At 36.9% G+C, this 21,770-nt stretch overlaps 1 protein-coding gene across 1 annotated transcript in view; it reads left to right on the top strand.

Annotated features, from left to right (window-relative positions):
- The first annotated feature begins 515 nt into the window (after positions 1 to 515).
- The window catches only part of GPR174 (G protein-coupled receptor 174), a 34,139-nt gene continuing 12,884 nt past the window's right edge, over positions 516 to 21,770 (top strand). Inside the window, exons 1-2 of the mRNA XM_087427621.1 lie at positions 516 to 892; positions 12,879 to 12,971. The gene's annotated coding sequence lies outside the window, so the exon portion shown is untranslated. The remainder of the gene's footprint in view (positions 893 to 12,878; positions 12,972 to 21,770) is intronic.

Raw genomic sequence — 21,770 nt, 5'->3', positions numbered from 1 at the left:
GGAGTAGGGTAGTATTTATTTCAACGTCAGGAGTTCAGAGGTTTGTACATCCAAGAATATCCTAAGGAGAGGTTATCCCCACCTTGACCTCTCCTACTGGGAGCTACCTAAGGGACATCCTCAGGAAGTGTCCACTTTGGTACCTGAACACAACAACTGTGAGGGGCTGAGAGAAAGGATCACAGTGAAGATTGCAGTGGTCCACTATCTATGGGAGGGGCCAGAGGGCACCTAGCTTCGGTGAATTGTTCTGTAAACAAATAGGCTGTGTATTATCATAAACTCAAAGCTGAATGCAACCACAGGATTGGAAGACAATGCACTGAGGCCCTATAAATAGAAACGAGAGTTTCTTTGCTAAATGTGAAGCTTTGCAGGCTCTATGTACAGCTCATAGCGTAGTCCTGCATCATTAATCAGAGAGAGAGAGAGAGAGAGAGAGAAAGAGCAAGAGAGAGAGCAAGCTAGCTCGAGCTGCCCCCTGGAAAACGGAAATGTTCAATGTGCACAGAGTGGCTTGCATATTTCACTCTGACATTTCACTACCATGTTTTCCAACATGGTAGTGGTTAGGTAATGATGAGAATTTTGTTTCTTTTTTTGTTTTGTTTTGTTTTGCTTTCTTCATTTTTCTTTTGGCTTTCTTTTATTTTGTTTTCTTTTTACTCTTTCCTCCCTCCTTCTTTTCTTTATTTCTTTTTCTCTCATTTCCTTTTCTCTTTCTTTCTTTCCTTTTTTTTTTTTTTTTTTTTTGATATTGAGGGAGGATTGGATTGGTCGTTCTCAGAACAAGGAGCTGGAATTGATGCACAGATCAGTAGTGTCCTTGTTGGAGTGGCTGTGGCATGAATTCCTTGGAGATCTCTGGAGAAAACAGAAAGAAACTGAAACGGTAGGCTCCAGTTTTTTAATGCATAATTAGCTCTTATTTGTTCCTTTTGCCCTTGATATCTAGAATTGGCCTCTTCACACAAGGTTCTGGGTAACCTGTCAGATCTAAGGGTGGTATGGATATAATGAACCTGGAAGATCCCGGTATGTCATTTCCTAGGTATTTACACAAGCAAAATTAATTATATGGTTGGCTGCCTGAGGTGGGAGGGGGTAGGTAACTTTAAACTTGGAGAAATGTAAGGTTGGCATGGAGAAGTTTTTCATAATGTGTTTCACTCAATTGATATTGAATAAAATAGCCCTGTAAACATTTGTAATTTAACCAACTCTGTATTAAGTAGAGTTACTTGTATGAATGTGCAGGATGGTTTTTATCTATGCTTTGCTATAACTCTTTGGAGATGCTATTTTTATCTGCTGAATGATTAAAATGGTTAAATTTGTGTTATTTTCAAAATGAGCTATGATTAAAAAAATAAGAGAGCTGTAATATCTTAGGACCTTTACCGACATGAATTCATGTTCCTATCAGCTTGTATCAGTTACATATTTTCACTGTAAAAGTGAATCATAATTAATGTTATCTGTAGAGATTCTGCTTTCAAAGAAAGTACTCCAGAAAAAAAAAAAAACGTTTATAATGAGAGAGAGGGGAAATAAGAAAGACAACAGGCATAGTTGCTCTGTTTCTCATAGATAAGTTGTATCTATCAGAATAAATAATCAGTACATTAAAAAATCAACAATGGACAAAATGATTTTGGATTAAATTTACATTTTTAGTTACACATAATTGACTTGTTTTAACAAAATGTACGTGAAATTGTTTCCTGGTTTCCATGTTGTTTCTCTTTTGTACTCAAAGAAAAAATATTAAGGAAGATAGTTTCTAACTTTAAACCAAATGATGAGGCTATCAATGGCATGAAACTGCTAGGAGCTGCATTCAGAGATTAAAAGAAAAGAAAAGATGGATTTCCATGGTGCAATGTTACCCAAGATTAAATCTCAAATGACTTTCCTGCTCCTTTCTCTGCTGTCGACAGTGGTGTGCATGGACCTCATGTTATACTGCTCTGATCTTTCCAGGAAGAAAAAAGTTATAATTTTACCCAATTAGCAGAGCTACATTTGTTAGAGAGCTTTGGATCATTCAGCAAAGAGTATTTCTTTCCTGCAGCTGTTGTAAATCTCAGGTATGGTGGCAAAGGCATCAATTTTATAGATGGGATTCAAGTTTTTTAGCCTAGGGAAAGATTTCACCAGCCACACTAGCAAATATTTGGATCATATAAAAATCATCCTCCAAGAAGTTTGTATCAGAGGGGGGATTAATTTTTTAATTTTTAAAATTTAATTTATTTTTTAATTTGCGTTTGTGAACACATGTACTTTTCTACCTTGCTATATATTTGCAGTAATATTTCTGTGAGACAAGAACCATCTAGTGTATCTATTCTGTTGGGGCCAGTGTAATATGGTACTAAATATCGTAAAGGTGAATAAACAAAAAGTGAGGCATTGATTCCTCCATAAAACTCTATGAATTTCCATTTAGAGACCCTTAGGAATGGATGAACTCAATTATCCCCCTTTGCACTAGGTAACTGAAATGAAAAGGAGAAAGAAGCATGCTTTCTACCTTCCTCTCATAGACACTTTTGGCACCAGTCAGATGCCCAGAATCAGAAAGGGAATTTAACTCCTTCTTCTGACCTCCATCTAATCCCGAGAGGAGGGACCACAGATAGTCCCATTTCCCTTGCCTATGAAAGTGACCTTCCAAAAATCTTCCTCTTGTGCCAAAGCTTTCAAGATCAGTCTCCAGACTCCTAGTCAAAAAATAAGAAGTTATCAGAAACAGATTCAAATCCTGTCACTCACAGGAGTGATGGCAAGCATCTGAGACTCTCTCGTGCTTTGAGAAGTGACGTAGATTGACAGTTTGCATTTTAAAATTGGAAAACCTGAGGCTCAGAGAGTTGAAGTGACTGGGCCAAGTACCTCTGTGAGTTTGTGACAGAGAAAAGGCTAGAACCTAGGTCTCTTGATGCCTCGTCCACTGCTAATTTCACTTCTCCTTACTGCTTAATAAGGCTTAAGGATTAAGAGACACATGCATTATTCATTGGAAAATGTTAAAAGATGTCATTTTGAAATCACTCAAGAACCTCTCAATACCAGGGGCACACTTCAGGCTTCTCCCAAGGGCCCTAATAAAGTAGCAAACCTTGATTTGCTGGGCTCTACCACTGTTTCCTTGCAAGAATAGGAGAGAATTATTCCTACTGTGCCCACAGAAAAAAAATCTCAAATTGCAAATCGATACACACTAAGTGCTGTAATACACAGACCTGCCCATGTAATGGAAGGTTATGTGCTATATCAAGTGTCAGAGCAACAGTTTGGCCAAACTATAAGACAAGAGAGAGTATTTAGGAAATCCTGAGGTCTAGGAGATTCCAAGTTTGAGAAGGGAGTCAAGATTACAGGATATCTTCCTGGCAAAAACAGGCATACGGGACTTAGGATAAAGAAGTGTGAGGAAGCTAAATATTATAATTGGTGGTATGTGAATCCCGAAGAGGATGCAGTAGTTAGTGGCTTGACTATTACTAATGCTTATCATATAACAGGGTGATATCTTGGATTTGAAAATTAAAGTGGGATCTCTTGGTATAGTCATTGGGAGACAAGAGTGTGCTTCAGAGGCATCACTTTCATTTGCAGCAATGGCTGCATTAGCATCAGCCAGGAATCAAAATGCAGTCAGATTTCTTGAGAGATAATCAGAAGTGCAGGATATTAAACAAAATCAAGTCTGCATAGACTCTGAAGACTTGGGTATGGGCCAGGAACTTCACTAACTCTAATTACCTAGTGAGGAATCCAAAGTTTAAACCGTTGGCCATGATCAGTATGTGGGTCACATAGAAGCATGTCTTGTGCCCAGAGCGTGAGCCAAGGCTGCCCATTCAGGCTCAGTTGTATCTCGGACAGCATAATTACTCTCTCACTAGGTACTTAAAATATATGCAAATATCTGCCACGAAATCAAAAGCCTCTCAACTCCTTCCTTACTTCTTGACAATACATTTGTTTCTTCCAAAAGCGTTTGCTCAATGCCACACTCTATTCTTTTCATTCTTAATTTCATTGATATGGAAGACAATGGCAAGGTTTTTCCACATTCTCAGCAACAGAAGAAAGGCTTTAATATTGTTATAATTACTTAGCTATTTTCAGCTTTTCTTTGCATATTAGATTCAGGTATTTCTTATAAGCTAATAACGTATTACCAGATATTTCTTATAAGTAATATAATAAAAAATGACTTATTTTTATATGGTAAAATAATTCTTAACAAGTTATTTATAGGGTAATAGTAATGATAATGATTTACTCTTTGGAGTATTTAATCTTTTTTAGGTGACATGCAGTATCCTATGATTTGGTTCTTTAAAACTAAAAATTTGTTATCCTGGCTGGCTACTCTGTTTTAAAGTGTCAGTCTTAATGGTGTGCTGGAAAATGAATTACATGTAGAAGATAGACTGATTTATTATTTATCAGATTTTTTTTAAAAAAGCCATTCAATTCCAAAACTGCAAAAGGAAATGTTTTCTTGATATTTGTGATTAATGTCACATCAATGGATATAATAAAGTCACCTTGATTACAGAGGCGAATAAAGTAGTAAGACAGTGGCTCCAAACTACAGAAAAAAAATTTGTTCTAAATTAGCTATAAAATGTTGAAGAGCTATTTCTCTTATTCCAGGAAAATTGAAGTTGTTGAAACTAATGCACATTTGGCAACTTGCCATATATTGTGCATATTAAAGAATGAAGGACATGTACTAAACATATTTGTAAGGAGTCTAAAACAAAAACCTGATCTTATCTGTAAACATAAAAATATGACAAAGTTGGATAAGTTTTACTAAAAATTCTATCAGATGTGCTCTAAGATATGAAGTTATGTTTACACATGCTTCTCACAGTGGAAAGTTAAATGATTGTCCAAATAATTCAGTTAACGTAGATAGAGGAAGAGCATTACCCAGGTCCAATAAACAAACTTTTCTTCAGTAGGCACAGTGTTGTTCTCTTACTGTTTTGTCCAATTTACCGGCATAGTTTAAATTTGTAAGTGCAGAAATAATTTAAAAATTTCTATTTTTTTTTCTTTTTTGCTTGGGTGGTAGGGACCTGTAGAAGAAACTTTTCAATGTATGTTTTCCTGGCCCTTATTAATTTTATGCCAAAGATTTTACTCATTTAATATTCTAAAGATGTATTTCTTTGCTTTTTGTCCCCACATTCCCATAATAATAATAGTATCCTGCTTCTATCTTCTTGTATCCACTTTTGATTGGGACGTGATTTTTTTGTTGTTATTATTTAATCTTTTTTCCCCTTCTTCTAACATTTTTTAATTCTGAAGGTATCAGCGGAAGTCTCTTTTTTCTAAGAATACTAGAGTTAAAACTAGGTGGTACTGATTTTTAATACTTAATAAAACTAATTCAATATAACAAAGACAAGTTTAGTCACTTGACCTGGCATTATTCTCTCTGAGGAAGAACCGCTGACAATAGAACTACCTGGTTTATTATCAAGAGCAGGCACAGTCCATATCAAGGAATCTGGTACAGTACACAATGCCTTTCCCTTTGAAAGTTTATGACCTCAAAAAGCTTATCAGGACTAAAAAGAAAAATGATTTGTGATTAATTTTACATCAAGGGATATAACAAAGCCATCCCAATGATGATCTACCTTGCTGAGGCAGAATATAAATATGACAGACTGTGAAGTGGCTAGTCTAGATAACCAATCCAGATTAATTAGGAAAAGTAGATTTGAGGCCTGAGTTATCCAGAGTGGGTGATCATCCATTGGATTTTGGGATACTCAGTTTTGCTCTAGCCACTTGCTGAAAGTGGCTTTTTGGTCACGGAGAATAGAGTAAACTTCTCTCAATTTTGGACCATGAAATTTGATTAAGCAAAGCACTATAAAGACATTTTGCAATCTGCAGAGAGAACAGTGCTGTTTCTCAGAATTCACAGAGTATGACCTGGATCATATTTGATATAGAATTATTTGTTAATAATCATCTTGGTTCTAAATTACAATTGTAAGAATTGAACATTGAGAAATATTATCTGTGTATCTGTTTGAGTCTTTCTTAGGGGAAAAATCACTTAGGAAATTTAAAACTGCCTGACCTCCGGGAAGAAGTAAATTTGAAAATTCCTGTGACATGGTCCAATAAGGAAGAGATATTAAGATTGACTACCCTGGGTCATTGATACTTGAGCCAAACATATAAAGCTGAAGTAAAAACCTAGGCTAAACCGATATCTGGAGTATATGGGCATGATGATTAATCATGCTGGCTCCTCCCCAAATGCTATGGGATCTCCAACATGTAGGCTGCTTTAATACACTGCATAGAGATGCAATCTTTTTCCCAGCCTTTTTATTTAGTGACACATTTGGGAAATTGTTGGAAATATTTTGTATACAAATAAAACGAACATTAATGCTGAATCACCCTAATACACTCCCCTCCAAAGACTGTATGATGTTCCTTTGGAAATTTTAAGTCTAATTTAGTAATGTTTTCATGCATTAGCCCCCTTATCATATTGGGCCAAAGAATATGAAGTACTTCTAAAAAGTAGTGATTAGTTCATTATCTTTTTATGTACAATTTCAGCATATTTATTAAAAAGATGGAATTGATTTCTTTTCATATATAAAAATCTGTTTTCAAAATAAAGTTTTATTTTCGCATAGCCCTTTTGTGGGTATGGAATTATTTTTAGGTTTTGAAAATTCATTTTGGAATGTAAATTAGTTTTTATTTGCTTAGTCTCACTCCTAAGCATGCTGACTTAATTTTCTTAATGGAGAATTCCGAGCCTTTGGTCTTGTTCTATTCTCACAGCTCTGGAAGGCAAGTCTGGTTTTTATAGCAAAGGGGAAATAACCAGAATTCTCCAATGTGATTTAGGGGTTTAGAGGTACATTTAGTGGTTCCCAAATACTCCTCAAAACTCAAGGTGTGAACTTCAAAGCAGGGCCAAAGTCCTCACCGTGGACTAAGGGTCAACATCAGATTTAGGCCATCCCTGAGCTATTGATTTTCTCCCCAAAAAACATGCCCTATTCTAAATCGAGTATCTTCCTAGTAATGACTCCAGAAGAAGCTATTAAACATTTAAGGAGCTCCCTAAAGTCTAGGATTTACCAGGTTGTTGGAGGCTATCTACCACTTGCTCTAACTTTGATTTTGGGTTCTCTACCATCAAAAATAATGATTCTTATTCATTGAGCACTTAAGATATACTAAGCATTGGGCAAGATTTCTTAAATTTTGACAATAACTCTATTATTTTCCTCTTTTATAGATGAGGAAATCAATGTTTAAGAAATTGAATAACTTGCCCAACGTTGTGCAACTGTCTTGGCTGAGTTTCAAAGCCCTTTCCATTATACTATGCTGTCTCTATATAATAAAGTTACATCTCACTATTTTGTCCCTTTCCACTTGAGAATCAAGAGTTCACAATAGAGAGAGTCAAGATGTACTAATTTCAAAATAGATTGTTCTTTTATTAGATTTAGTCTGGTTGAACTAGGAAGTGGCAGGGAGATAGAACACATAAAATAGGGAAAGAAATGGATAAAAAATGGGGATCATAGAAAGCATATATGAAATACTTTAATTCTCTTTAATTTTAATGGTTTGTTTACTATTTTTCTAGTATAGCATGGGTAATAATAGGAGTCATATAAGATGTAGCCCTTGCCCTCATGGAGCTTATTTACTTGAGGAGGAAAAAGTAGCACATATTAAATCTAACTATACAAAGGGGATTTAGAAAAAGGTAGGTGACTTCATGACATATTTTGCCTTAAACAGAGAGTCACCATCCCCATTCACACTTAAGCTGATGTGATGCAAAAAGAAAATCATATCAGAGCTTTTGCAAAAGATTTGCTTTCTTATCCCTAACCTAAGCTGTGTCATGCTAAGGTTAAAACAAAGGTTCTGAATTCCAGATATAAGGCTATATCAGAGACTAAGACAGAATATGGTTTTCGACGCAAGTTAAAATCAACAAAAGGGAAGGGCTCAGAAAAAAAATTGTGCCTAGAGACTCTCCTAAACACGTCTAAGGGAATAGATTTATTTATATGCGTACTTGTTTGCTGGCCTCCTACTACACTCTATATTGGCTATAGGGCATCAAAATTGGAGCTAAAACATGAAATCTTTCATATACAAAATTGATGCTACACACCAACCATTAGAAGAGAGGGTAGAGCTATATTAATATTTGTGAGTCATTTTTTCCCTTAGGACCCAGAAATTGGAGTTACAGGATACCCGTCCCAGGCTCAGAGCACAATCTATGGCTATGTTACAGAAATAATTAACTGGAATCTAACTCACATACTTAAGTTTAGGAGCTCAGTGTTGGAACCATCTGACCCAAGTAGCTACAGAATTCTGGATAAAAAGCAAAAAACAAAAACACAGGAAACACAGGACAAGGTTTTAGGATAGTCTGTCTCCTGATAATGTTGGTTATTCCCTATATCCTCCTGCTCTCTGCAGTTCCCACCCCCATGTCTATGCTTCCTTATCCAAGAGGAAGTAGAGGAAGGGCCTTGGGACATCCATCCATGAACTCTTTTCTAAATCATACTTATAGCAGGCACCGATCACAAGCTTGAGCTTCAAATTGTGCTCCTACAGGAGTGGCTAGGGGTATAAACCTGAACAAGGCAGTAAGCTTCATTTTCAATTTCTCTATCTGTGAAAACGGTGTGATTGAGGGCACCTCTCTCTCAAGGGTATGGATCACTATGCTAATGCCTAATGGGTACTTTGTATTCTTTTGGTCAGAGTTCCTCTGTACAATTTGCAGAATGCCATGTGCAACTGAATTGAAATCACACTGGAAAAATTCGGTTGCACCTGCCTTTTACCGAACAGATTTCCTTCAGCACATGGGAGCACTATGCTTGGTCAAGCTTGTAGCTTGAAATGCTTATGAGGAACAGAATAGTGATAAGCCTTGCACCTGAATAAATGAGAAAGAGACGTATGAGTTTTATGGATTAGTAAAATCACTGTTTTTAGAAATGACATAGGGAATGACCCAACCACATTAAAGACTATTATGGGTTTGTACCCTAAATATATGGAAGCTTCCTATAGAGCTTAGCATTTGACTAGCTCAATTTAGCAATTGATTTTACTAATTTCTCTCTGTTTTGTCTGTTATGTCACCACTGCCAGCCTACAAGTTTTCAAGGAGAGAGCCATGTCTCTCATTTCTTTTTATCTCCAGTGACATCTAGCATGGTGACTTTATTTACAACAAAGTATTGCTCATATCATTTTATTCCTTTGTCGTAGATTGATAATTTAGCAAACTGTAGCAGCAGGAAAGAGGTGAAAGAGGAAAAAAGAACATTTGTCCCATTTTGGTTACTTTCTTCCAGTCTTGCATGTCAGCAGAAATGGATGTCTGCGTGTCTGTGTTCTATACGTGTGGGAGGGTGTAGGGAGAGAAATGGAGAAGAGGGAGGAATAGGTGGTGATTTTTTCTGCACATAATTAAGAACACTGGTTTCCATGCCAATGCAGGAAAACAAAAAAAATGAAGCACACTTGTTTCTGGTGATTTGTACACTGCTGTTGATTTAGAAAATTGACAGCCCTTAATAACATAAATAAAGCTTACATCCAAATGATCTGACTATATGAGGGGAAGAGAAATATCCATATACGTATTAGAGAATGTGTAGTTGGAAGGAAGTGTCATGTTGATAAAGGAACACAAGGCTTTTGAGTTAAAACTTAGGTTCTAGTCCTGGGTCTGCCATTAACTTGCTATGTAATTAAGGACAAATCCCTTATTTTCTCTAGCCCTCAGTTATCTTGTTTGTAAAGACTAAAGCATCAATAGAGATTAATAGGTTATTAATAAAGATTTTATAGGTATTAATAAAGTCTAGCATTTATTTAAAATGCTAAATGAGTTATACCAGCAGTTGAAAAATTGTCAGGTTCATTGAATCATTACCTATGTCAACTTTGGGCTTATCAGTGAAAACAGCATGCTGCCCGAGGTGTTCAATAAGTATGTGCTGACTGAACTTGTTGAATTACTTACTCCATGTGTAGGCTACTGAGCAGGCTTCAGTGTATGATATGAGGGGTCCAACCTGTTTAAAACTTCTCCCCTACTCTCCTCCCATGGTATTGTGCTCCTTTCGCTTGGGATTTCAATTGTTTCCATGAATTATTTAAAAGAAAGCTACTGGAAAAATGTCTGCATGTTCTCTGTGAAGGTCCTGGATAGTATTTTCTAGTTCTCTGTCATTAATGCATTAGCTTAAATCCACTTATGAAATCTCAGCGGTTTTGAGCTTAAAAGTAGAGACACTGGCCCTAAGGAATGATTTGATGGGGAGCAGTCCATGACAAGAACAAGCCTGTGCCAACAAGGAAAGGCTGCCTAAGAGTATAGCTCTTGGATTGGATATGTAATCCAAGCAGTTAGGGTTGTGGTGTGAGGACTCTTGGTCAGATCTGAGGTAAGGAAGCACTGGAAAGGAAGGACACAGGATTTCTTCAATTCTTCCCCAGTTTTTGTATCGAGTTGCGCCTATCTGCCAAATTAAACTTTCTACTAGACTTAGACTGTCAGAACTCAAAGGAACCTTAGGAATAACTTAGTCCAACTCTTTCATTTTACAGATGAAAGACTGAGGCCCAGAGATAGAAGGCACTTTATGCCAAGGCCACACCACTAACTAGCGATAAGGCCAAGACTAGAAGCCAGGTATCTTATGTCTCTGTCAAGTGCTCTTTCCCCTACACTCTGCTTTCTCTCAGCTTAAGTGGCCTGTCTTAGGAGTTGGAAAATCCAGCAAGTAAAACCGAATAGTTTTAGGGTATATGCTGTTCTAGAAGAAACTGATGAAGTGACCTCCAAACCAAAACCCACTTTTTGATATCTTGCTGGACTCCTGTCCATGAAATATAATAAATTAAATGACTTAAAAAAAAAGGCACCTAAGAATATTCACCATTTCAATGGAATCTGCTTCTAGCCAGCTGGATTTGTCTGGTGGTGTTTATGATTAATATGTGACCCTGATCGGTCACTGATTCTGTCCCTGTGGACTGTTGCTCTGATTTATCCTCACATATATGCCCCACTCAGGTGGTACTTGGATAGCTCTGGTTCTGCCTTCACACACAACAAACTACCGGTAGAGATCATAACTCTTTCAGTTTGTAACTTCCTATCTGGACTTTCTTTCCTAGCCCCCATGACAGACTGCTGTGGAAACTGGGGCCTCTGGGGATGCCTTTTGGTTACTCATCCTTGTCTCAGGTCTGCTTCTTCCACATTGGTACCTTCTTTTATTTATTTATTTTTGGTTTATAGCATTGTATAAATTTCAGGTGTACATCATTATACTTCTATTTCTGCATAGATTACATCATTTTCACCAAAAGATAAAGGAATTTAGAAAGTACTTTAGTCTGTTTTATCCTCACCACTAATTTTTCTTTATCAGGTCCTTTTAAAACATTTATTTAGAAGTTCCTGTGTGTCTAGCATCCTATTTACCAAGTGTTAGAGGCAAAAATAAAAGGACAAATAACATGTATTGAGCATCTATTTTGTGCCAAGCACTGTCGTACTGCTTTTACCTGGGATACCTTATGTAATCTTAACAATACACACCAGGAGTAGGCATTGTTTATTATACTTATTTTACAAGAGGAAAAAAGTGAGGGGGAGAGAGATAGAGAGATAAAGGGAAGGAAGTGTTTCAAGATTCCCCAACTGAAGCCGGCATTTGAACTCTTTGAAAGGATCCCTCTCTCCAAGGCTTGCAGCCTAGATGAGAAAATATTGTTAAAAGGACTAGCTTGAAGCACTTTGTTTAAGTGACAGCTATTACATTCATTGACTGCCTTCTATCTTTCCTGCCCTCTCCTCCCATTTGTAGAATTCTCTGCCAACACTTACAATGCAATCTGGCTTCTCAGGTAATCCTACTATATTGCACCACCTAAGACTGTCCCGTTCTATGTTCCTTTACCTCTCTTCTTCTACCAAATAAAATGTATCTTTATTTGTATTTCATCCCATCCACTTTCTAAGGTGAAAACTAACTTATCTGATTAATTATACAGTTAAGAGTTTAATGTGAAAATCCTCCTTGTAGTATTTTGATTTTATTAGGAGATTCTTGGAGACAAAGTGCCTTAAAGGATTGAATCTATAATGGGATATCAGGTAAGGTTACAAGCCTGGGTAAGAGATCATTGGGTAAAGTGGAGTAGAGAGGAATGGGGTGAGGTTTTTGATGCTCTTAAATCACTCCACATAGGAAGCCATCTACAAGTATAGCAAGGGTACCTGTAAGGCAGTTTTGTGTAGAAGTTACTCTATCTCACCAGCTGTGCTGACAGCCCATGGCCAGCTGGGTCTCCCTCCATGTGTATCTACTAATCAATGAAGCAGTTGCGATCATGAGAACTCAGAAAAGATCTCCAATGAGAAAAACTCAGTTTCTACTCTCCAACTGCATTATGAGTTTGACTAGAGGCTGTGGGATTTTTCTAGGCTAGTTCATCATAGTTAAGAGCTCCTTGTGAGCAGGGAGTGACCTGTGAACCCTTCCACTGATATTCCTACCTTCTCTCACCCTTTCCAAAGGCTGCCAAGTCAAAAAGAGATGTCAGATGGTAAAGATAGTCCCACTCATTCTAGTTTGCTACCATGAAGGGCTGAGTGTAACTGTCTGTATACTTTCCTTTGCCCATGGTAATCCATTTTGAGGGTCTCAGCATCCACCCACTGAAATTTCCTAGTCCTCTGTGAGCATTTTCTTCATGCTACACTTGATCACTGCTCTTCTATGTTCTTTCAGGCATGAATGAATTAAACCAGCCAGATTTCCCATGGCTTCCTCAGGAGACCCTATTGCTCTGAATAAGAAATTCTACCAGCACTGGAGAAAAAAGTAGGTACTCAAATATGGTTTTGATTTCTGTTTTGAAATCATCCCTAAAAGAGTCCTGTCTCTGTGGACCCTGGGCAGGTACTGAGAGGCCTCATTAGCCACCTCTCCCACATTTGCTGATCCACTTGATAGATTACCAGTTAATGGCCATGTTCTACCAGGTTCAATGAATGTAATCTTATAGAATATTAAAGGCTGCGGTTTCTGGAGTATTTGGTAGAATGTGATCTTTTTAATAGTGCCCTGTTGAGTCATATTGGATCCTGAGGGAAAAGGAAAAATCAGTCATACTGATCCTGTCTTTATTTACTATTTTGATATTATTTTCACCATGGATTTGCATTCATTTTTATTTTTTAAAAATTTTGCACTAAAATATTGCATATCTTGAGTTCTGAGTTCTTTAGCAACCCCTTAAATTTTGTGTCCAAGGAGTCTTTCACTCACCTCACCCTAGTCCTGGTCCTGTTTTTTATGGGCTGCTTAATCTGTTTCATAGGCTTCAAAAGGGGAAACCAGGTTACCCAGTCTTTATTATCCTTTTGAAAGTAAGTCTATGTACAAATTACACAAATGCTTTCAATGCTAAACTTTCAGGATATATATATCACTCAGCACATATTGGCCACTCTAGTCATATAGCAGAGAGTAATGTGTGTGTGTTGAGGAAGGGGATGCTGTTTGCTGAGAGGGAAGATTACAGTAGTTGTAAGTGAATCACGTGAATATTAGGCAGTGGTCTATTTACTGATTGGTAAGCTTAAAAGTCAATGGTATATATACACAATGGAATACTACTCAGACATAAGAAACGATGAAATCCAGCCATTTGTGACAACGTGGATGGACATTGAGGGTATAATGCAAAGTGAAATAAGTCAGAGGGAGAAGGTCAAATACCGTATGATTTCCTTCATTAAGTAGTAGATAATAACAACAATAAACAAGCACATAGGGACAGAGATTGGATTGGTGGTTACCAGAGGGGAAGGGGGGAGGGAGGAGGGTGAAAGGGATAATTCGGTACATATGTGTGGTGATGGGTTGTAATTAGTATTTTTGTGGTGAACATGATGTAATCTATGCAGAAATAGAAGTACAATGATGTACACCTGAAATTTTTACAATGTTATAAACCAATGTTACTGCAATAAACAAAAAATTAAAAAAAAAAAAAGTCAATGAGTCTTCTGTTAAGAACTGATTTGGAATATGCAGATTTCGGAGGCAGGGAGTGTTTGTTATGTTTGCTTTTGGCTCCTTTGTCTGGATGCCTATTCTTAGAAGAAGTATATTACCGAAGTACTAGCCTAACTGTCTAAGCACTATAAGGGGACATGTCTAATACTTAAGCTCAGTTTAAAAAAAATCATGAGCAAAATGAGTGCATAGATCACTTAAACATGGAGAAAAAATACCCTAAACATGGTTGCATTCAATTATATGCCAAACCAGTAGGTCAGGGTTTTAATAACTAATACAACTCCTTATAATGCACATATCCCTGTATGTGAATATGTGCATGTTTAACTTAAGTATCTAATGTATCAATTTATGGATATCTGGAAGCCAACTTGAAGCCACTCTATCCTTTCTTTCTAGTTGTGCTTTCTTGTAAAAGGGGCAAGAGCCTCTGTTTAACACCACTTGAGATTATTTTTCCTTGATGCAATCAGGATGAGTATAGTTGGAGAGCTCAGTGAAACAGGGAGAAAAAAATCCGGCACCTGTCCGAAGCATATTATGTTTGTAATACTCATGAATTAATGATTAATAATAGGTGGAGGTAATGGCATACTTCTATTGTCAAAAGTAATTATCCATTGGATCAAGTGAAGTACTATACCTCCATTGGAGGTATTAACAAATGAAAGTGCTGGTTGAGCCTGAATCTCTGTTGTGATATGAAATTCAAATTAACTGGGAAAAAATCTAATGCATTTTCATTTATTAATAGCCATGAAAGTCCCTAACCAAGACACAACCTCAGGCTTGAGAGAAAGTGCACTCAACCACTAGTACTAGCAAACAAAGAAAAAAACAAAACAAAACAAACAACAATAAAACATTTTTATTAATAGGTATGTAAAGATATCTATGTAATTTTTTAAAATAATTTCCTCCTGGAGACATTAGCCAGCAGTCAGTCTTTGGCCACAGCATTTAGGTATGTATATAGTTATTTTATATTGTTTAAAATGCTAAAAATTTGTTCATTTTATTTATTATGTGTAATATAGGGAATATTAACCTGATATTAACTCACAGAAATATTAACTAAAAATATTAAATACTCATAGAGTTAGGTAGGTACTGTTACTATCTCATTTTACAAATGAAGCAATTGAGACACAGAAATGTTTAAGTAAATTGCCCAAGGTCACACAGTGGTAGAGCCTGAATTTGAATCCGGGAAGACTGGCTCCAGAGTACATGCTCTTGCCCACTACAAATAATGCCTCATTATTTATAAAATATTTGCATATTATGCAATAATTAAATGTGCAGGCACACGAAAACATATATATGACATGGAATACCAGGGCTATTTAAAACCCAGAAGTAAAATGACAAAATATTAGAGCTAGAAGTGCCCTTAAAAGTTACTTGATTTAACCTACATATTTCAAAGAAGAAATGGTGTCCCAGAGAAATTGACCTGCCCAAGATCATACAGACATTCAATGGAAGAGGTGGAACAAGAACTCAAGACTTCTCACTCTCAATCTAATATTTTCATTACACTAAGTTGCCTTTGTTATAACTAATTTAAATATAAATACATCACAATTTATATTTTCAAATGAATGTTACCTTCAAATTGTCACTTTGCAAAGCTGTATACTGACCCTAGTCATGTTGTGTTTCACCTAATATTCTCATAACTTGTTCTTTGAAATTATCTTTGATACTGGTTTGAGCTAATCATTAAAAATGAGTCTTAACACAGTATGTCCATACCTTATCATACCTTGCTTTTGACCATAAATGGCATTTTTAACTCGAACCTTAACTTCATCTTTCAGACTTGGTTCTGAATGGCTTTTGACTATTTCCCAAAATTCAACTACCCTTAAAAGACAAAGATTTGTCACCCTGGGATTATTCTAAAGTATGTAATGCAGAAACTGAGTGCAATTCTAAAGGAGAATTCCAAAATTTTCCTGAAGAGTAGGAGTGTAATTGGGATCATATGTAGCCTTTCAAAGTGACAGCTTAGGAAAGGCCAATTCATTTAGATGCTTGCTTTCTGATAAGTTTATTTTTTAAAAATTATTATCACTGTGAGGAACCCCATGTTCTAAAAGTTTCAACTCATTAATGGAGTCCAAAGAGGTAATGTGTGTGTGTGTGTGTGTGTGTGTGTGTTGTGTTGTGTTTCTTGGGTAACTTTTCCTAGATGTAGAGGTTCTAAATGGAGAGTACCATTCATCCTCCCAGGCAAAGGAGATTTCTTGGGGATGAATACCTTAGTGTGGTATGTAGGATATGTTGATGGCATAGTTGGAGAGGTTGTGAGAATAATTTTTTGAAAGTCAGATAGACAGAGCTAGGACTAAGGCAAAAACAAGGTAGATCAGAACAATGTTGCAGCGAAGGTCAGATGAACCCAGTAGCATTCTAAATAAGAGGCAGAGAAGAGAAGCTGGGGTGGCAGGGGGAGGAACAAGATTAAAGAAGACTTTAAAGTTGAAACTTTGAGTTATTAGTGATATCAGTGATGTTTCCAATATTGAGAAGGACAGGGAAAGAACGGGTCTCAGTTTTAGATAAATTTATTCTTAGGATTGCTAGCCATTTGTTTTAAACTTCCTCTTTTCTTGTCTATGAAGCCTTGTCTAAATGACTGATAGATGGATGGATAGGTAGACAGAGAGATAGATAGATAGATAGATAGATAGATAGATAGATAGATAAGAGACCAATCACCTAACAAATAATGGAAGCACATAACCATTTGATGGCCATTTTAAAATAAAAATTACCAGAATTCACATATTTGCAATTACTCTGTCACTGATGTCAATCGCTGAAACAAACGATTGGCCCTCCAAACTGTCAAAGAGTTATTTCTCCAATCTCTTTGCTCCTGACATATACTTAAGTTGGTAAGTACGGGAGTCATCTGACTTCAGGTCATTTGCCATCTCTTACAGCTAAATGTCATTGCTCTAACACTTGTCAAAAATGTTACAAAGAAAACAGGTGGAAAATGCAGTGAACTCAATCTAAATAAAATCTCAAGAAGTGGCTAGTTGCTTCGTTTTCATTCTATCGAAATAAAGAGTCATCAAAATCCAACCAAATATTGCAAATAATGCCATTCACTGAAAAAAAATCCTTGTATTTATTGTCACTAGTTTTGATTTAGAAACACTGTCTCTCTTTAGCCTTTCACAAGATGCATTTAAGTGAAAGGAATTAGAAATAAATAAATAGCAAGCTGATGCCTAAATGAATTCTAAACTCACTCTAGGCCAAATTAATTCCCTAGGCCTACCGAAGTCCAGAAGTACAGCTTTACTCTGAGTAGATAATGACATAGAGTGGTAAGCAATTGGCCTATGTCATAAATAAAAGTGAGCAAACCAACAAGTAAACTTACTAAGAAAAAAAATATTATCTTTTCTCAACTGCAGATTTTGGAGACCAGTGCCTGTTCAACACACTTTCCTGTGCTGAGTGAGTCCCCTGGCTATGGTAGGGAGGGACTGTCATTTCCTGCCATAAGAAGGCAGCAGGCTGTGGTAGAGAAAGTAAAAATAGCACCACATTGCCACAAACAACTGTGCTCTACTCCGTTTTGGGGTGTGTGTGTGTGTGGTAGGGAGGTGCTACTTTTTAAATTTGACTTGCTTTTATTTGTACTTCCTTTGATCGTAATACAATGTGGCTGCTTAAATGGATATTCTCAGAAGTTGGGATTTTTAAAAAAGGCATGAGTGTGTTTTGAGTTCTGTACTCTGCCTTAGCTTATAGCTTGCAGATAAAGACGATAAATTTGTATTTGGATGATTTTTTTAAATGTTAAATGGACATGGAGTTTGTGGGGGCCAGTGTTGCTGTGAAGGAGGTGTTTTCTTTTTAATGGTTTCTGAAGTTTCTTCAATTTGATTCTCAAACACTTAAGTGAACACATTGTAATTATTTTGGGGAAACCATGGAGAAAATCCTAATCAGTTCAATAGGATGGCATGCAGAACATTTATTTTATCCTTTGGCAGATGATCAATAAGGAAGAGCAAATTTTCCTGTTGGGACAAAAAAAAAAAAGACAATTCTTTACAGAAAAAAAATCAGATGTAGTTCTCAGTAAATAAAAAAGGAAAGTTTTTAAAAAGTGGCTTCTGTAATCTCCTAATGCTTTGCAATGGCCAATAGCAATGATTAAAATAATAGCTTGACATTATTAAATGTTTTCAGATTTTATAACTTTATGATACTTTAAATAACATACTGCAAAAATTATACAAGCTGGATAGTTGAAAAAATGGTTTTACAAACGGGTAGGGACATTTGTATTATCCATTCAACAGACATTTCTGAAAGGTCTGCTAATAGACGTTTATTTAGCACAGGTCTATTCTAAGTGTTCTGTGATCTATTCTGGTCTATTCTGGTCTATTCTGACCAGACCTGAATAGATCTATTCAGGTCTATTCTGATCATCTGTGATCATCTAATCACAGATGATTAGGACAGAGTCCTTACTCGCAAAGAGCTTACAATCTAGTGGTTATATAGACAACTAACCATACCATCTAATAGGATGAAACACATCAGGCTATAATAGAGATACAAGCAATATACTGTGTGAAGTCAAAGGAAGGAAAGCTAATTCCAATTCAAATGACTCAAGGAAGTCTTGGAGGAGGAAATGCGATTATTAAAATTCTCCTTTCTATCAAGTATTTTTCTATCAATGTGGGAAGGTGGGGATTAGGGACTGGAATATAAGGACAATTCAGGCTAAATTAAAAAGTCAGAGACATCAAGGTACATGATGTATTCAAGGACAGCCTGGCATGATGGAAACCTAGGGCATTTGGAAGAGTATAATAAGAGATTAGGGTAAAAAGAGAAAATAGAGCTTTAACTGTCAGATTATTAGGCCATCAAAGTGTGGACACTTGAAGGATTTTGTACAAGTGCATGATATGCTTAAACTTGTATATGATAAAGACATCTGCATAAATATGTCAGTCTAAAAGAAAAAAGTTATGCTATTTAACATAATAAAAAGGAAGTAGGGCTATTGCTCACGTCAAAATGTTGTAAACAGAGATAAAATATGATTGTTGGTTCCTCCTCCTGAAACATTGCTGAGTGTTACTGATACTGTGCTTGAAAGGTACAAAAAGTTGCATTTGCCAGTGGGGAGTCCTTATTTGCTTGCCTATTCATTTTAGGTAGAAGATGCCACTTTCTCCTTTGAATCAACCCAGAATAAAAGCTCATAGTCCTTCCATAAGAACATCTGCTAAAGATTTTGGAATAAGGGATTTTCTTGGCTTCTTAGGTACTTGTCAACTCACACTACATACTGCAAGAAAAGAATGGATAATGTATTTCTGCTTTTAAAGCCAAAGAACATCATACAACATTGGCCTCTCCAGTCGTCCTTCATTATGTCCCAGTCTTGTAATACTTTTCACTCCAGTGAATTAAGTAGTCATCAAAAATGAAGCAAATATTGCAAATAATGCCCCTCACTGAAAAATTACTTTATTTAGTAATAGAGCATTATGCAATGAACACAGGTTGGAAAATTCCAGTCAAATATTGCCCATGCACCATGCTCCAAGGGCTGACGTGATCCCAGGCTTGACTTGGGATGGGTTCTGTGATCCATCAGTACACTTCAGCCCCGTCCTAAAGAAGAGGAAAATTTCTTGGTTTTTGTGAATTTAGTACCTAAAAGATTGGTGTGGAAAGATGAGAGAGTGTCATATGAAAGGGCCTCATCTGAGTCAATTTTCACTACCTCCTTTCAATCAATATCTATGATGCCATCTCACACAAATGTGACAACAGTTCTGATGAGGATCTACAGTATAATTTGAGGTTTGATGTTTTATACCTGGTGCATCCTTATTCCAGACTTGGGCTAGAGTGACCTCCAAGTGAATATGTCATTACCTGGGTTCTTAGATCATCGGTACAGTAGATTTGGCACTAACCTTTGAGGTTAGTCTAAGACTCTCCCCACCTCACCCCTGTAACCCTCCCTTTGGAGACAGATCCAGACCAGCAGATACCTACACCTATAACACTTTACGGTTATAACTCTTTTCTAAAATGTGGTGGCTTACAAAGGAAAAAGAGTCTGAGCAGGAGATGCATTAGCAATGATGTGCCACCGTCTCTGCTGCTACCTAAGCCAGGGGGCATGTACCTATCACAGAGTTCCCATCACTGGTGGAAGATTAGTCAAGGAATTCAGCCATCTTCTTTTTCAATGACACTTCAGTGTCAGTAACTTGAAAGATGCCTCTAGGAGCCAAGAGTTTCCAGAAGACTCAGTTTGCTTCTACTAATCAGGGGAGTTGTGCTGCTGGAAGGAGAAGTGTAGGAACACGGTAATGGTTCCTGGCATGTGGTCACTCCTTGAACATGACTCAAGGAGTTTGGAGGCCTATTTTTTGAAGTGAGAGACAAAGTAAACTCTTTTAAAGTCTTGCCTAATTTATAGGATCCACTTTCCAAGCATAGAAAACAGGGTAGAAGATAAAGAAGTAACCACCCATCATCCTGTTCAGTTGGAGTAGCACAGGAGACATGCTACAAAGAGCCAGAAAATAAGATAGGTCCAGCAAAAACAAAACTGCCACTAGCGGAGGCTTATCTTCAATCATTTGAGATAACAGTGTTCAGTGTCTTATACCCCTCTCCCAATCCTCCCTCAAAGCCTTATCTAAGCATAGGATCTATCTGTCATTTAAAATCTAAAAATGAGATCTCCATATTTTAGATTAATTGCCTTGCTCTTGGGATATCAAATGTTCCATGGGCATATTTTAGAGTAATTACTGAGGGCTCTATGGGTAGTTTCTAGGGTAATTACTGAGGGCTAAACAATTCCTTTTTTGCCACTTACACTTTTAGTATTTAAAACCTTAAATTTTAAATAATTTTCCATCAGGACTCTTTATGCAGTGGGATTCTGAAGATCCCAGTGTCTTCTGAGAGGCTTCCATATTACTGTTTTGCTCTTTAAAACAAAATGCTATAGATTTTGGATAATATAGTGTGGAGAAAATGGCCCCAAAATGTAAGTAAAACAAAAGTAATTATGGGAGGAAAAACTACTAAGCACCAATACCAGAAAAAGCTGATACACTAACTGACCTGAAAGGCAAAGGATACAAAAGCTCTGGGATCTATTACACATGATCCAGAAATTCTGAGTTTGTGTCGGGTGCTGACAATCCCTCAGGAAAAGTTGCCAGGTTTATGTTCCTGGACTCCATCTTTAAAGCGGGGAGTCTGGCATTCCAAGCCTAAACTCCTTCTATAGGGCAAAAGTCTTATCCTTAAGAAAAAGGAGTTTGGGCCCCAGTCAACAAGTGGGAAAGAATTTTTCCTTTCTTTTTTCTTAAAGGAGGGCTTTTTGGCAACCCTTGAAATTACACCACATTAGGTAACCACCTACACCCAAAATCAAGGCCAACTCTGGGGTGAGTCCCTGGAGACTGGTTTAATTTTTCCACTCCACCCTTTCTTTTTCTACCAGACCCTATAAGGTGGGTTTACTCCTCTACTTTCGCAGCCTATTAATCCTGAGAAGCACTGGATAGG

Source organism: Ceratotherium simum, chromosome X (genome assembly GCF_057802395.1).
Source record: "Ceratotherium simum simum isolate JZ-2026a chromosome X, ASM5780239v1, whole genome shotgun sequence".
NCBI classification, from domain to species: domain Eukaryota; kingdom Metazoa; phylum Chordata; class Mammalia; order Perissodactyla; family Rhinocerotidae; genus Ceratotherium; species Ceratotherium simum.
This window is presented reverse-complemented; position numbering and strand designations above follow the sequence as displayed.